The sequence below is a fragment of the Podarcis filfolensis genome (assembly GCF_964270895.1).
Source record: "Podarcis filfolensis genome assembly, chromosome: 13".
In the NCBI taxonomy this organism is placed as follows: domain Eukaryota; kingdom Metazoa; phylum Chordata; class Lepidosauria; order Squamata; family Lacertidae; genus Podarcis; species Podarcis filfolensis.
The window spans coordinates 25,365,351-25,383,951 of NC_139615.1; the positions used below are offsets into that span (position 1 = coordinate 25,365,351).

At 39.8% G+C, this 18,601-nt stretch overlaps 1 protein-coding gene across 1 annotated transcript in view; it reads left to right on the top strand.

Moving 5' to 3' along the window:
• Window positions 1-15,433: 15,433 nt before the first annotated feature.
• LOC310746660 (olfactory receptor 10A2-like) overlaps window positions 15,434-18,601 on the top strand; it is a gene marked incomplete at its 3' end in the record, with an annotated part of 44,731 nt that continues 41,563 nt past the window's right edge. The window contains exon 1 of the mRNA XM_083580640.1: window positions 15,434-15,513. The remainder of the gene's footprint in view (window positions 15,514-18,601) is intronic.

The following is an 18,601-nucleotide window of genomic DNA, read 5'->3' on the forward strand; positions in this document are numbered from 1 at the left end:
AAAACTTAGAAGGAAAACTATTTGAATATATGGACCAAAAGATTATAATAATGGGAGACCTGAATGGAGTGGTGTCAATGGAGATGGATAGATTGAGAACAACAGGGGCAAGTAAAGATGGAAAATTACCTAAGTCTTTTTTTTTCCAATGACAAAGAACTGTAATTTGATTGATATTTGGAGGCTTAGACACCCATTGGAGAAACAATTTACATTCTACTTGGAGCCAAACTAATTCCATGTCAAGCATAGATCAAGTATGGGTCTCAAATGAATTAACTCCAAGAATCTCGGACATCGAAATTCAACCAAGAGTGATTTTGGATCATAGTGCAATAAAATTTGAATTAAAAGGTTATGAAGAAAAAACCTTTAGATGGAGAATTAATGACTACCTTCTAGATGATCAAAAAGTTATAGATAGTGCACAAAAGCATTTGTCTGACTATTTTGTAAATAATTGCAACAAGGGGACAAAAATGAATATGGTATGGGACGCCAGCAAAGCAGTGATGAAAGGTTTCTTTATCCAGCAAAATGCTTTGAAAAATAAAAATAGAGAGAAAGAAAAGAAGGAAATTTTGAGGCAAATAATGGAGAATGAACAAAAATTGATAAAAAAACCTAACAATGTGAAGATAAGACAGAACATAAAGACTTTACAAACACAATTTGCAATGATAATAAACAGGGAAGTAGAAGGGAATATAAAAAGAATGAGACAAAGGAATTTTGAATTTGCTAATAAATCAGGAAAATGGCTGGCGTGGCAGATAAGGAAAAGAAAGGAACGGAATACAGGTGAATAAAATCATCATCGAAGGTACAGAAATAGATAATCCGAAAGAGATTAGAAAAGGATTCTTGGACTTTTATAGATATTTGTACAAAAATAAAGAAAAGAATAATATGAGGAAAATAGAAAGATTTCTAAAGGAAAAAGAGGTGCAGAAAATCCCGACAGAAAAAAAGATAACCTGAACGCCCTACTTGAGATCGAAGAGATAAAAGAGGCAATAAAAGAATTGAAAAATGAAAGGCTACAGGACCAGATGGATTTACAGCTGGTTATTATAAAGAAATGAGACAAGTCCTACTTGTACCAATGAAAGAAGTCATGAATAATATTATGAGAAATAGAGAAATTCCGGAAACGTGGAAAGAGGCATTTATTACATTTATCCCAAAACAAGATTCGGATTTAACGCAAGTTAAAAATTACAGGCCTATTTCCTGTATCTAAAGGTACAAGACAAGGATGTCCTCTATCGCCATTATTATTCATTTTGGTGCTGGAAGTCTTATTAAAATCAATAAGGAAAAATGAAGAAATAAAAGGGGTGTCTGTAGGTAAAAATGAATATAAAGTTGAAGCTTTTGCGGACGATCTGGTTATAACGGTAGAGGAACCATTGGGAAGTGTCAAAAAATATTAGAAGAAATAGATCAATTCGGTCAAGTTGCAGGATTTTATTTAAATAAAAAAAAGACTAAAATTATTGCAAAAAACATGAATCAAGAATTAACAGAGGTAATGCAACAACAGACAGGGATAGAAGTGGTGAATAAAGTGAGGTATTTAGGAATTTGGTTAACCCCCAGAAATATCGATTTGTTTCAAAATAATTACTTACCAGTGTGGAATGGAATAAAAAGGGATCTGGAGGTGTGGGGAAGGTTGAAGTTATCTTTTTGGGGGAGAATATCAACGATAAAGATGAGTGTGCTACCAAAGATGTTATTTTTATTCCAATCACTCCCGATAATCAAGGGGGCATCAATATTTAACGAATGGCAAAAGATAATTTCAAGGTATATCTGGCAGGGCAAGAAGCCAAGGATTCAGTTTAAGTTACTAACAGATGCAAAAGAAAGAGGTGGCTTCGCTCTGCCAGACTTGAAATTATACTACGAAGCATCATGCCTTTGTTGGTTAAAGGAGTGGATTAAACTAGAAAATGGAGAACTGTTGGATTTAGAAGGATTTGATAATAGATTTGGTTGGCATGCATACTTACGGTATGAAAAGAAGAAAATCCATAAAGGGTTTGAAAACTACATCTTCCGAAGATCACTTATAGATGTATGGGACAGGTATAAAAACCTGCTGGAACCAAGACTTCCCCACTGGATTTCACCACTAGAAGTGATGAGTGTGAAAAAGATTAACATGAGGGGGAGATGGATAACACTTGGAGAATTGATAGTAAAAGAGGGAGGGAAATGGAAAATGAAATCTTATGAAGAAGTAAAAGAATTTGTTTATGATTGGTTGCATTACTATCAGGTTAATGAGATGTTTAAAAAAGATTGTAAAGAGTGTGGATATGGAGAAAAAGATTCAAAATTTCAAACAGAGGTATTGAATAATGAGTATAAAATTTTGTCAAAAATGTATAAAATGTTGCTGGAGTGGTACACAAAAGATGAAGAGGTTAAATCGGTAATGATACGTTGGGCCAGAGATTTTGGTTATAATATACAATATGACGACTGGTTAAAATTATGGAATGAAAGGTTAAAATTTACGGCATTTACTGCGTTAAAGGAAAATGTAATGAAAATGGTATACAGATGGTATATAACGCCAGTAAAACTGGCCAAAATGTATAAAACATGTAATAAGTGTTGGAAATGTAAAGAAAAAGAAGGAACATTCTACCGCATGTGATGGGAGTGTAAAAAGGTGAGGGGTTTCTGGGAAATGATATATAATGAATTGAAAAAGTTGTTGAAATAGACGTTTGTTAAGAAACCGGAGGCCTTTCTATTGGGATTGGTAGGAAATGAGATAAGAAAGAAAGACTGTAAGCTTTTCCAATACGCAGTAACAGCAGCGAAAATACCTCTGGCCCAAAAATGGAAACAGGAAGAAATACCAAGGGTGGAAGAATGGAGATCGAAATTGACTGAGTATGGGGAACTGGATAAATTAACAGGGAAATTCGATATCAGCGAGACCAAAAGTTCATCGAGGACTGGGGAAGATTTACAGATTATCTGAAAAGGATATGTGACGAAAAGATAACACTTGTTGGTTTTCAAGAGACTCTGTGAAAAATTGAGGAATATTGTAAAAAGGAGAGTAAGATGGGGGAGGAGACTTTTAAAGGCAATACTAAGTTTAGAAATGCGTTAACAATATAAATTTAAGTGTAAGATTGGCAGAGAAACTGAGGGAAGTCAAAAAGATGAATGTGTGATAAAATGTGATATGGTTGTATAAAATTGTTTTTTGAAAATGAATAATATTTTTTTTTAAAGGAGTGCTCACCGTCCTAACAAGTACAGATTGCACTTGGCTAAGCTGACACTTACAAAACCCAAATACCCATTGTTGATGGCTCAGTTGCAGCAACAGGGGGCCTTACCACATTCACTAACTTCTGTAACTTTCATTTATGGGCTGCATGCACACAGCTGGAGACGACACTTCTATGGTAGCTCTTTATGCTCTTCCTCCTTCAATTCTCTCCTAGTTCTGACGGACAGTGATACAGGAGAGGGTAGGGAAGCACCTGGCTCTTTACTTCCCTGACCCGCTTCTTCCTCCACTTCCTCCAGTCCTTCACCATCCAGCTCTGCAGCTTCTTCTGCCTCTTGCCTCTTGGCTGCCCTTTCTTCCCAATCAGATTCCAGCCCCACTTCCTCCACTGCACATTCATCAGTGTCCTGAAACTCCCTGACACCACCACCACCACCACCACCACCACCATCATCATCATTTATTATTTGTTCTCCGCCCATCTGGCTGGCTTCCAACAAAGATTAAAAATACATTAAAATGTCACACATTAAAAATTTCCCTAAACAGGGCTGCCTTCAGATGTCTTCTAAATGTCAGGTAGTTGTTTATCTCTTTGACATCTGATGGGAGAGCGTTCTACAGGGTGGGTGCTGCTACAGAGAAGGCCCTCTGCCTGGTTCCCTATAGCTTTGCTTCTCACAGTGAGGGAGCTGCCAGAAGGCCCTCGGAGCTGGACCTCAGTGTCTGGACAGAATGATGGGGGTGGAGATGCTCCTTCAGGTATACTGGGCCGAGGCATAATATAGACATCTTTGCAAAGTCCATTCTCTCAAAAATTACAAAGCCCTATACAGCCTGTATATTTCTGTTACAAATATAAACATTCTAAAGAACACACAATGTCCTCTGACTCACTGGAATAAGTCTGCATAGGGCTGCTTTTTTATTTTTGATTGAATAAGAGTAAAACTTTCATGCATGAAATCTCTCCTCAGAGGGTTGGGATGGTTGGAGAATGAGCAACGGGCAAGGACAAAATTGTGCAGAGGGTTGGGCTTTGAACAAAAGACTCACCCTCATTGAGAACTGGGACACTTTCCCAAATATCTGCATTGAGGTCCTACCTGATTAAACCAGCTGTGCCAAACTATGGCATCCTCATTGATGCTCATGAGTTCGTCAGGAGGAGCTCGGGGATCCATCCTTCCAACTTTCACTCTCTTGAAAGATTGGTTTGGATATGTGACCAAATTGATAATGTCATATTTTTGAATGAGCTCCGCATTCTGGTCAAAGGAAACCTTCTCCCCAACACTGTTGTTAAATGACACAGCTTTCAAAAAATGGTGGAGCTGGAACAAAAACAGAAAAGGGAGCTATTTAAGAGAATGGTTCAGCCAACCCAAAAGAAACCCCCCAAAACCTTTCAATAAAGGCCACTGTGGTGGATAATGCCCTCTTGATGGAGATAATGTTACTAAAGGTAGATTCATGTCAGACTTTTATTATTTATCATCAAAAGCTTTTGAAAAAGTTCAAACAGGCTTATTATTATTATTATTAAATTAATTTATACCCAGCCTTTTTCCATGAGGGGCTCAAGGAAGCTATGTAGTAGTAGTAGGAGTAGTAGTAGTAAATTTTATTTATATCCTGCCCTTCCCGGCCAGAACCGGGCTTAAGACGGCTAAAATCAGGATATATGTAACATTAAAACAAAAGAACAAACAATCAGTTGAAATACAGAGTAAAATCAGAATAAAATCAGATGGCAACCCACAAATTATAACTATAGGCGCTGGAAACATTAAGTGCTCACCAGGCCCAGCTATTTGTGTTGGTCTTATATGACCCCGTGAGAAGAGTTAGAGAAGCCACTTTCATACAGGGTCTTGTAAAAAAGAGGGGGGATTGTCAGAATGTGCCCCAACCAAAGGCCTGGTGGAACAGCTCTGCGGAAAGATGTCAAGTCCTACAGGGCCATGGTCTCTTGTGACAGAGCATTCCACCAGGCTGGGGCCAGGGCCAAAAAGGTAGAGGCCAGTCTAACCTCCAAAAAGGTAGAGGCCAGGACCTCCAAGGTGTTATTGTTTTGCAGACCGTAAGGTTCTCTGTGGAGCATACCAGGGGAGGCGGTCCCTTAGGTACGAGGGTCCTAGGCTGTATAGGTACCAGCTGCTTAGCAAGACTGAGGTGGGAAAATGCTGCCTTTGCTGTAGCTGCAACCTGCGCCTCAATAGAGAGTTGAAGACGTCAAAGGTTACACCCAGACTCTTGACAGAAGGCGTTGGCACTAATTACGCCCGTGCAAGAGATGGGAGTTGGGCCCCCAACCCCGTGTCACCTGACCCAGCCAAAGGACCTCTGTCTTCGAAGGATTTAACTTCAACCAGCTCCCACGCAACCATCTAGCCACAGATTCCAAATATCTGGTCAGTGTGTCTGGGGCGAGTCAGGATGGCCGTCCATCAACAGATAAAGTTGGGTGTCATCAGCGCATTGATGACAGTCCAGCCCGAAGCTCTGAACAAGCTGGGCAAGAGGGCACATGTATACAATAATAAGTATACAATGCAAAACTATGTATACTATGTATACAAATAAGACCATAGGATAAGAATACGAAGCAATAGGTAAAAAAGGAATAAAGTAAATATCAAATCAGGACATCATATCAGTGTACAGCTAGATTTGAAACAGTGGTAGAGCAGGGAGAGGACTATATATATATTTAAAAATAATAACAGAAAATTAATAATAAAATTAATAAAAACTGAAGGAAGGAACAGAAATAAAAATAAAAATAAAGCGCCGTCAATACTCTCATAGATAGGTCACACCATATACCGCAGGGAGAGGACTATATATATATTTAAAAATAATAACAGAAAATTAATAAAAACTGAAGGAAGGAACAGAAATAAAAATAAAAATAAAGCGCCGTCAATACTCTCATAGATAGGTCACACCATATACCGTATTTTTCGCCCTATAGGACACACTTTTTCCCCTCCAAAAATGAAGGGGAAATGTGTGTGCGTCCTATGGGGCGAATGCAGGCTTTCGCTGAAGCCTGGAGAGCGAGGGGGGTCGTTGCCCACCGACCCCTCTCTCTCTACAGGCTTCAGGAAGCTTTCCGCAAGCCATGGGAGAGCTGCACGAATTCGCGCAGCTCTCCCACGGCTTGTGGAGAGCTGCCTGTTCTAGAGGCTGGGGTCGGGGGAAGCACCGGCTTCCCCCACCCCAGCCCCACGCCTGGGGGCGAATAAATTTTTTTTCTTTATTTCCCCCCAAAAAAACTAGGTGCGTCCGAAAAATACGGTATATATATAACGTGTGTGTGTGTGTGTGTGTGTGTGTATATATATATATATATATATATATATATATATATATATATATCACATACACCCTTTTATTTCATTTCTTCCATCTCTCCGTTTCTTTTTCACACAGCCCACAAATAAAAATAAAGCGCCATTAATATTCTCATAGATAGGTCGCACGATATATATATTTCACATACCCCCTTTTATTTCTTCCATCTCTCCATTTCTTTATCACACAGCCCATATACAGACATTTCTCTCTCCCCCCCCCCCCTCTCTGGCCAAATATATGTTGCTAGCCAAGACAACACTTGAGCTCACAAAAAAACATTAAGAAAAATTGCCCAGCCTTGTAACTCTTAACTATAGGGAATGAAGGCAACGCAGAAGTGGACAATTGCACACGATCAATCTAAAAGTGTCTCCAGCAGATGAATCATTCTTCCTGCTAACTTGACCTGGAGATGTAATATTGCTGTTCTTGGACTTGGAGAACTACAGTGCCAAAGTTTTGGTCAGACCAGGGCTCCCCCTCTCCATCATAGTATGAAGCTGAGGGACACAGCTGGGCCTCCTTAATTAAAGCAGCACCTCACAATAGGGGTGAGACCAACAATTCAGATGAAGCTGTTGCTACTATAAAAGACGTATTCTCCTTATATTTCTTGCTAATGCAACATTAGAGCTCTGCTTGAGTCTGAAAACACACACCATGTACATCCCTCAAACATCCCACTCTTTCTCATGTGCCCTTTCACATTCCCCTCTCTTCATTCCTCTTTCACAAACCAATATGCCTTCACATATACATTTAAATGTCAATGGAATTAATAATAAAAGCAGAACAACCAGTCCCTGATTCACGTTTGGATTCTCTTACCTGCCACGGTTGATGATAGTGAAGGTTCCTTCTTTCTCTCTTCATTCCTGCATTGCTTCTGGATCTGAATGAAATCATGGCATGTAAGGCATGAGCCACAATATAAACACTATTGTAAAAGCTGTAGCTGTGGCCTGTTACACTCTTTGGGAAGACGTGCTCAGGAAGGCTCTCTAGTTTCTCCTCTCCAGTGCAGGGAGAAGAATAAGCTCTCCCAGAGTAATTACCCAGTACAAAACGGTCCAGAACAATATCCTGAGATATACAGCGAAATTGATCTGTCCAGAAATCTTTAATAAAAGTATCGCCTTTAGAGTTAGAAGGGTTTCTGTTCTGAATAAAGTGTTGGAATCCTTGTAGCTCATTAGACTGAAGTGCAAATGATAAAGCACCAGAGAAATCTTCTGTATCAAAGATACGTTTGAAGAGGTAGGTTTTCAACTCCATCCCGATAGTCAGAATGAAGACTTTTCCTTTTGGATTTTGCATTTGGGGCTTGATTCCTTTTCGTAGAAAATATCTCAAACAGATCATATTTGTAACCTCTCCATGGAAGACCAGGACATTGGATTTGCTGTTCATGATCTTATCAGACAAATACATTGCACTTTGGTCAAAATATCCTTTCTCGACATCATATTCCAAACTGGTGAATGAGTCAAGGAATGCAAAACAAATGCTATGATTGGAAAATTCTGGAACCATCTTCTGTATGAACCATTGTAAAGTCATTCCATCTGCAACAAACAATCCAATCCATCTCCAATGGAAATAGTCAAGTAATTTGAGAATCCCCCTGAACTGATCAAGTCTCTTTGGAAACATTTTGTAGAAGGAAGGGACTTCAGGTTTCTCCAGTATGATTGAAGCAGAATCATATATGAGCTAAACATATATTGCAGATTTGGAAACATTTTTTATTTAGTTTACATTGGTGGTGCTTTCGCGCTATATACCAGAAGGAGCATCTCCACCCCCATTGTCCGGATACTGCGATCCAGCTCCAAGGGGCTTCTAGTGGTTCCCTCATTGTGAACCAGGAAGGGTCTCCTTGGTAGTGGCTCCGCCCTGTGTAACACTCTCCTGTCAATTATCTGACTTTTAGAATACATCAGAAGGTAGCCCTCTATAAGGAATGCTTCTATGTGTGGCATTTTACTGTGGTTTTAAAATTTGCTGGAAGCTGCAAAGAGTAGCTGGGCCAAACCAGTCAGATGGCCAGCATAAAAATTATTATAATTATTATTATTCATGAGGTGGGGCAGAATACATGAAGAAAAGCAGGCATGGGAAGGAAAGTCTTGTGAAAACTCTAAGACCTATCCTGATTGCTGGGTGTGTCTTTCAGGAGAAGGTAGGAGCACACTGTGCCCACTCTCCTTCCTTCCTGCACTAGGAAGGATTTGCCTCTCTGTGTAGCAGCGTTTATGTGCTTGCACCAATCCTGTCTTCTGCTTGGGATTCTGGCAAAAGAACACCCCACAGAATTAGCCCTCCTTTTGATCAAAAGCGGGAGGAATGAGAAAGTCAGCTTCCTCTTCCCCCCTCCTAGCAGTATGTTTAATAAGGGTTGGAAAAACCCCCTGATAAAACATCAGTCCTGTTATTTTGAATGAATGTGGTTGATAAATTGGGTCAGGACATTTGAATACTTTAATCAGCTTCCCCTTGCATAATAGAGTCTATCTTTTTGTAATTCTGTGTTTTTTTTAGCCATTATGCCTATTCTATTAAAAGCTCTATCAACTACCTTCCATGTCTTCAAATTCCTGATTTGGTTTATTTTATGTCTGCTTTGTTGATCAGTTATCTATAATTGTAATTGGATTACTCATACTGTCATCACACCTTGTTTGATAACTCTGTATTCTATACATTATGCATAGTGTTCCTTTTTTCATTTGAAATGTAATAAAAATATATTTTCAAAAAACCAATTTGGGATGGATCCAAAATCACTTCTGAAGTGGAAGGCAGTATTCAAATTGTGTAAATTTCTTCTGTTTCCTTACACACATACACTATTACCTGAGGAATTTTGTAGATACCAAATACTTGTGGTATGGGAAAGTAGGAATTAGTAACATCCGCAGTGATTGTCAATAAATGTTCATGGACACCACACATAAAGTTGGGGAGGAGTCTGTCCTTTGGTGAAATAAATTGTATCGCAGCAGGAGTGGTCCACCTAGCTTCCAAAGAGTTATCATAAATGTTGAATCCCAGTGAAATATTGGATAAAATCTGGGGATTTTCATTAACCTCCTTTACAGCAAAAGCCAAAGCCAGAAGATGCTGATAGTTCTCTGTCACTCCACTAAAAAGAGAGTTGCATATTATACCAGAAGAAAATAACAAGTGCAGACAACTGCTGGAAATGTGTGAGTTAAAATGCAAACTTAGTACATATGCTGATTAACTGCAAGATAATAAGCTCATTTTGGTGTGAGATGAGGATATTTAAAGCAAGAGTAATAATTTTTATTTATTTATTTAGGGGAACTTAATTTAATTCTAAGTTACATTCCGGAAATGTGGGCGATTTCAATGGGTCAAAAATAATGGCTGTACCACGCTATATTAGAAGCAAAAAAACTTGTTTTGATGAATTGGAAGAGCTGCAAAAAGATTCAGTTGAGCATATGGACTGATATTGTCAAAATGTGTTATTATTGTAATTATGGTTTTTGTTATATGTGTCTTTTGCGGTTGATTGTATAAAAATGATTAAATAATATATATTCCTTTTTTAAAAAAAGAGAGTTGCATATTGTGTCACAAGTATATTCTGCTCTTTCTAAAGCTGTTATTTTCTAAAGTGGCAATCCTATAGCAAGATCCTTGGCTGAGGTGGCTGAGTTGAGGCTGGCTGAGGGTCACAGAACTGAAGCTGGAAAAATGGTTGTTCCAGAGGAATGGGAGGGCCGGACCACAGTGGGGGTGAGTTACAATATTTCACTAACACACATTACCTGGCAAGCCGGCATACAAAAATATGTTAAAATAGAATATGTTCCCACTACCAGACCAGAGGCAGAATTGAGGCAGCTCAACCGGTTCGCTTGTACTGCACATGGAGCCACAGGGTGTGCCACAACTATGAAGTATGAAGGTGAGAGGCAGAGGGCACCCATGAAATCCGAGACTCCCAAAATCCACCACTGGCCAGGTTTAGGCAAAGGAGCAGCAGCAGCATTGCTGCTGAATGTGGCTTGGATGTGGTGTATCTTTACCTCAGCTTAATTCACACAGGTTTGCTTTAATGCAGTTTATTGTGCGTATGAGTGTTCCTCAATTTTTTTAGTTATTGTTCTTCATTACTATACATTACTATATATTATGAGCTTACACACATACAAGAGTGGGGGAAAGCTACAATATCAACACCACCACCATCATTTTATGTGTATGCCTTTCTACAGTTGAAACCATGCTCTAGGCAGCTTACAACATAGACTCCTAGAAGATTAGGAAGGAACCTCATGTGTATATTACCCTACAGGCATATCTGGTTGGCCTCAAACCACCTGCATTCTGATTTACAGCCTGAAAACACTCGCCCATTGCACTACCTTAGGCACAAGACATGACAATATTTATATAATCATGAACATAATGAACAAATAAAAACAGCGAAAAGAAAACAGCGAAACTGAAATAATTTCCACAAAAATCACAATAAGATATGATTCATAATCAGTTCTAAAAATGAAAATAAAAAAGAATAAATAACAACAATGAAACACCCTAACAAAAGATGTGAACCTAGACCCCAGCCCAAGTTCAGCAGCTTTCATAGCTGAAGTCAGTCACTCAGTCAGGGCACTGCCCTGCCAGGCCTGATGGGTAAAAGGCCTCCATGGAAGCAAGCAGATCATCCAGGACTCACATGCAAGATGGTCTCCAGGTAATGACCTATTGAATTCCTATACTGAGTAATTACAAACATACCCAGTGAGATATATTAATGTTTGAGAGCTGAGGAGAGGGATGCTCCTTGCCCTATACATGGTCCTGAAGCTCAGCTGTTTAGATCCTTTATTTGGTGGGAACAGTAGCTTGGTTTGTGAAGCAGAATTCAATATCATAACTTAACTGGTTACTGCTGTCCATCACTCTTCCACAGCATGAGAATTCTGCTTTGGAAGACAAAATGGTGATGGAGAGAGAAACAAATGGAAAGAAGATGGAAATGCACAAAAGTCAAGAAAACAATGCTTCAAAAGTCAGGTGACATTCTAAAGCCCCAGTACATATTCAGTGGCTATTTGTATATGGGGAGGTGGGATACAAAATTCCTATAATTAATTAACTGATTCTCCTACTGAAAAAACAAACATGTCATTGTCTGGAGGCTGAAAACTTAAGATTCCTGTGAACTTTACACGAGCTCTCCCTAGTCTTGTGTGTTCAAAGTTTCTGTTTTAGAATCAGGATTGCAAAGAACTAAAGTTCAATCTCTTTAATTTCTGCTGCTGAATGTAATATAGACAGAGACAAAGTAGGGAGGAGAAATGATTCCTTATACAAACAATTTAGGTAGTTGTTCCCAATCAGGATGTCTGTTCAAGGTAATTGGAGACAGAGCAATTGCACTCTGAAAAACGATGGCTCCATAGGTGAAATCTCCACGCTGATAAAACCTGGGATGAATCGGTCTGGAACGCCACTTTCTACACTGAACATCTTGAGCCTTGCATGCTATGTGAGGCAGCAGCAGCAGCAACAAAATTACTAGTATCACCATTTTCAATGCAAATCTACCTTCATCAGATTTTTTTATATCTAGAAAATTAATAATGTCACCATTTTGCATACAAATTTAACTGCAGCACACATATCCCTCTCTTTCTATCTACCACTGTATGTTTAGAATCTCCATGATGACTTTAATGAATAATTTGCAACTCTACCCAAGCCCAACAACCAAAAAACATGAATTGATAGAAACCAGTCTAACATAGGTTTGGTCTCTATTCCCTAGTCCTTGCTAATTGCAGGTACACTATTTTGTATCCTCTGAGCATTTCTTGAAAAATATGTAATTGTTATATCTTAAGAGAAATAATACCTGCATGTGATTTGGATAATAAGGGCCAAAAGCAAGAGCAATAATTAAAGTGGCTTGTCTAGAGCCTAGCAGAAAATTCATCCTAGGAAGTCTGATGTCTGATAATACAATGCAATTTCTCCACTTCTGCCATTCTAGGAAAGTAAACATATTTTTGGCACAAGCACCTTTCAGTGTATATCCACCAAGTTTAAAGTTAATAGGATCGAAATGTGAAATAGGACTGCTATGATCAAGCACTGACTCACAAATATGCACCCCATTATCAAATATCAATGTCAATGAGTAGGCATTGGAGATATTCCTATGGACCATTGACTTGATTCATCTGCTGAGTCCTCTTAAGATATCTTTGCATATCTCTAATTGATCTTTACTCTAAACAATTTTTAACAAAACCCCTTTAAGAGAGGGATGATAAGAAATAGACAAACGTTTGGCAAAAGGGGAAATACAAGGACATTCTATGGGAAGGAGACGACGGCAAAGGGGGAACAGCTCAACTCCTACTTGGTCTCCATCTTTTTCTGACTTAGGTTTGGAAGCAAAAACGGTTGAAATGATAAAAGGAAATGTTTTCGCTCCAATAAATGTTAAGAAGAAGCACATAGCCACTTAATGAAAGGTTAATTTTGAACAGATTGGACCATTTCAATTTGCCAAATGCCTTTTTGGCATAAAGTGACACCAGTGACAATTAAATACCCTTTGGTTTAGTGTGCCCCCAATTGCGTTGCGCTGCCACTTTTATAGGCCCCGAGAATCACGCTGCTCACCCTAATTGGCCAAAACAGCCTTGCACATTCCCAGGCCTGAACAGTTAAGGTTTGGGCCACACCTATCAACAACTCACCCTGATTGGGTTGATTCTCTGTACTTTTTGATTCTCTGTACTTTTGTCCTTTTACTGTATTTATTTTTACCAATTTCAACTATAAAATGGTGATTTTCTTGAGTAAAAATGAGAGTACCCCTAAACATTTTAAAGAGAAAAGGTACTACCCGTCCCTGATAAAACCATTGATATTGGGAGTCTTTCTTACCTTTCAGGCTTTATTAACTTCTTCTGCTTTTTCAAGGGAAATGGGTATTTAGAAATATTCAATATGATTTTATTCTAGGTTTTTATTCTACGTTGTTCTCATTGTACTCAAATGAAGGAGACTCCCCTTAAAAGAAAATTAAGCTCATTTGCTATCATTCAACATAACATACTTAACAGTGTTGCTGAGAAGATAACATGGAGAGAAAAATCAATGAATTAAGAACAGTCACAATTATGTCATTTTAAGATGTTCTTTGTACAATGAAATCTAATTCTTATTTACACTTAAGTCAGAAAAGCTTTGAGTGAATTATAAATAAAAAAAATTATTATTATTATTATTATTGTTTTTTTTTTTATTATTATTATTATTATTATTATTATTATTATTATTATTATTATTATCAGCAGCAGCAGCAGCAGCAGCAGCAGCTTTTGAGGATTATAGTGTTCTTCAGTGTTTTCATCTCCTAATTAACTGCTCCCTTTTGTTCAGCTCAGGCCTCAACAAGATAATGTAGCATTTGGGAAAGAAGATGCAAGTCAGCAACGCAGCACTGGAGGCCAAGATGGAGAAGATCTCCACAGCCACCATATATTTCCCTTTGGTGCTCAAGTAAGTTGGAACAAAGGACATCCAAACACTGCAAAACACCAACATGCTGAAAGTGATGAACTTGGCTTCATTGAAACTGTCGGGCAAGTTCCGCGCAAAGAAAGCTACAATGAAGCTGGCCATGGCTAGCAAGCCCATGTAGCTCAGGACACAGTAAAACATGATTGGGGATGACTCATTACATTGCAGTACAATATCCTCAGTCATTGTCTGGGCATCAGTATCTGGGAATGGAGGAGAGGTGGAAAGCCACACCAGGCAGATGCCCGCTTGGAGAATGGAGCAAGAAAGGGCAATGCAGTTGGCCAGGCTTTTTCCCACCCACTTCTTCATCCTGGATCCAGGCTGTGTAGCCATGAAAACAAGAACCACAGTGATGGTTTTGGCCAGCACAGAAGACACAGCCATTGTAAACACAAGGCCAAAGGCAGTTTGGCGCAGAAAACATGTCACCTTGTCAGGTCTGCCGATAAATAGGAGTGCAGAAAGGAAGCAGAGCAGGAGGGAGATGAGGAGAGTGTAGGTCAGGTCCCTGTTGTTGGCTTTAACTATGGCAGTATCATGGTGCTTCAAAAATACTCTTAGCATCAAAACTGTGATAATGGAAAATGAGACAGCAGAAACTGTGAAACTGATACCCAAAGGTTCTTCATAAGATAAGAAGGTTATAGTCTTGGGAATACATGCATTCTGGCCCTTGTTTGCATATTGATCATCTGGACATTTGGAACACACAGGCATATCTGAAATGGAAAACACACAAAAATACCAGGTTAGAATTATTTTTAACCCTTTGCTTCTGACGTGACAGGAATACAGTCATGAATAAGTAACACAAACTAGCTATAGCTGTTACTCTCAGTCAGCTACACTGCCAGTGGCACTGTGGTCTAAACCAACGAGCCACTTTTAATCTGCAGTTTTAATCTGCAGAACTGGGTGAGCTCCCATTGCTAACTCCTGCCAACCTAGTGGTTCCAAACCATGCCAGCATGAGTAAAAAATAAAAGGTAAATGTGAGAGATGTGTTTGCTGCCAAGCTAGTTGGAGATAAAATTCCAGGCACCGAGCCACCTCTGTCCAGTAGATTAATTCCTGCAAATTCCAAGCCAACACAGGACCTCAAACAAACGCGTCTGTGTTGCTTACTCAGTTGACGCTTCTGAATCTTTGTGACGATTTCTTGACCAGTATGCCGAGCGAGACAGGGCACGCCTCTTATTTCCTCTCTTCTGAATATAGCTAGTTCCAGGGACAGACTGGCCCCTCCCTAATTCAGTCTCCAATTCAGAAGACAGACTGGAAAAGGGCTCTTTAGGCTCTCGGTAAGTGCTTCCATGCCCCCCCCCATCTCTGGCTACTTCCCTTTCCCTGACAGTAAAGCACTCACGGATGGTTAAGTCTAGTCAAAGGTGACTATCAGGTTGCTGTGCTCATCTCGCTTTCAGGCTGAGGGAGCCAGTGTTTGTCTACAGACAGCTTTCCAGGTCATGTGGCTAGCATCACTAAACCACTTCTCGTGCAATGGAACACTGTGACAGAAGCAACAGCGCACAGAAACGCAGTTTACCTTCCAACTGCAGCAGTACCTATTTTTCTACTTGTACTGGCGTGCTTTTGACCTGCTAGGTTGGCAGGAGCTGGGAGGGAGCAATGGGAACTCACCCCGTCATGGGCATTTGAACCACCAACCTTCCAATCGGCAAGCCCAAGAGGCTCAGTGGTTTAGACAACAGCGCCACGCACGTCTAATACGATAGATGGGTAACGCTGTAGCGGGAAGGTAAATGGTGTTTCTATGCTCTCTGGCCTCCATCACAGTGTCCCATTGCACCAAAAGCAGTTTAGTCATTCTAGCCACATGACCCAGAAAACTGTCTGTGGACAAACACCAGTTTCCTCGTCCTGTAAGCAGAGATGAGCGCCACACCCTATTTTCGAATTTGAGTGGACTTAACTGTCCTGGAGTCCTTTACCTTTACCTTTTTAGTACAATATGTAATAACTGAAAAATGAAATATTCTCCTTACTTGTGTATTCACTCATGTATTCCATTCTATTTTTATAGTGGGAATTGTGGTGTTACATTCAATGGCTAAAATATCATTAAAACATAGGAAGAACAATGTGATTTGACTGAACATTAAACTGGATTATATGTTCATATTTCTCCCCATAATGTATTGTATTATGTATTTCTTGTATGGACATTAGAACATTGTATTTCCAGGCTATCACATAGTTGCCACAAATGTTATGGGTGCCTCAACGCGGTAGGAGAAAACAAAATTCATATTTATTAGTAATTGTGTGAAGCAAATGTTGATTGCTCTTATTTTACAAAAACAAACTCTCATGCTTTTAGGGATCAGTAGGGAAAACAAACAAGGAACTGGAACTATAGCCACTTCACAGAAGTTCAAAAACCTCACTGTAGATGTTCAGCTTGTACACACGTGGAACTACATTGAAGGCAGAAATGTAAATTAAGGTTGAGACAAGGAATAGTCCATAATGTGCTAAAGAAAAGCCTTATAGATCAGGCCAGTTGCCCTTCTTGTCCATGATCTGGTTCTCACAGTGACCAGCCTGATGCCTGTAGGAAACCCATAAGCAGGACCCAAACAGAAGACTACTCTACCGCCCACTGTGGTTTCCAGCAAATGGTATTAGGAAGCATTCCTGCTGCTGAGCATGGAGGCATATCCATCAAGGCTAGTAGCCACTGATGGCCCTCTTCTCCTTTAATTTGTCCAATGCTCTTAAAGCAATTAAAGTTGCAGGAAATCTCTGTCTCCTATGGCAGCAAGTTCCACCATTTAGTTATGCACTGTGCATAGAACTGCCTTTTTTTAACTGTACTGAATTTGCTAATATTCAGCTTAATTAGATGTCCACAAGCTCAAGTCCACAAACTTTTAGTGAACTTCTTTTTTTTTTTAATATGACAAGGAAAGAATAGGCAGAATGGCCTCATTCTGTTGCTGAACTGACAGGTCTGCTTCACTTTCCTTGACATATTTTTCAGTTGGTGCTGAGACACATCATCAGCCAGGGCTCCCTCTAGCTCAAAGAGTGTGCTGCTGTGATAGATGGCGCTTGATGCAAAGGTTTACATTTTCATATGTTCATAGATACTACAAAATCTCATTTGAAACATGGAAGGCACATAACATTCCATAGCTGGACACATAAAATGGCATTGCCCACGTAGTACTCATTAACTGCATTCGCATAATGTGCCCATTATTCTTCCTTATATTTGGCTGTGAAGTATAGATATTTTTCTTGCATCTGTATGCTGAAACTCTCACCTTCATGATCAGATATCCACCCTTTGGGGCATACAATGCAATCATAGCAGCAGAAGGACTCCCCTTCCTTGCTTTTCTTCCTATAACCAGTTGGGCACTTGGGATTACACAAAGCAACAGGCTGTGTCTATCAACAAATGAAAGGGGGAGATGTTAATTATCAGGAGAATCATCTTGGAATCATGAAGGTTCAGGAAAGAATATGTTAAACAGTTGTCTAGCTTCCTAAGCAACATAAACAACATTTTTAATTGTTTACCTGTGGAATAAGTCCTGAAGGCCCAGTCTAACAAGTGCAGATGGCACTTGTCTAAGCTGACACTTACAATACCATAATACCCCTTGTTGATGGCTCAATTGCAGCAACAGGGAGCCTCATGCCCTTCACCAGCTTGTGTAACTTCCATTTATGGACTGCATACACACAGCTGGAGACTACCGTACACTTGCATGGTAGCTGTTTCTGCTCTTCCTGCTTCAATTCTCTCGTGGTTCTGGGAGACAGTGATGCAGGAGAGGGGAGGGAAGCACCTGGTTCTTCACTTCACTGACCTGCTTCTTCCCCCATTTCCTTGAATCCTTCACCCTCCAACTCTGCAGCTTCAGCTGCCTCATGCTTCCTTGCTGCCCATCCTTCCCAATCAGACTCCAGCCCCACTTCCCCCACTGCACATTCACCAGTGTCCTGAAACTCCCTGACACCAGCATAATATTGACATTTTTGCAAAGTAATTTCTGTCAATATAAACATTTTGAAGCACACACTATGCCCTCTTACTCACAGGGATAAGTCTGCATAGGACTGCTTTTCATTTTTGCTTGAATGAAAGTAACATTTTCATGTAATGGGGAACCCTCCATGAAATCTCTCCTCAGAGGGTTGGGGTGGTTGGAAAATGAGCATAGGCAAGGACAAAATTATGCAGAGGGTTGGGCTTTGAACAAAAGACTCACCCTCATTGAGAACTGGGACACTTTCCCAAATATCTGCATTGAGGTCCTACCTGATTAAACCAGCTGTGCCAAACTATGGCATCCTCGTTGATGCTCAGGAGTTCGTCAGGAGGAGCTTGGGGATCCATCCTTCCAACTTTCACTT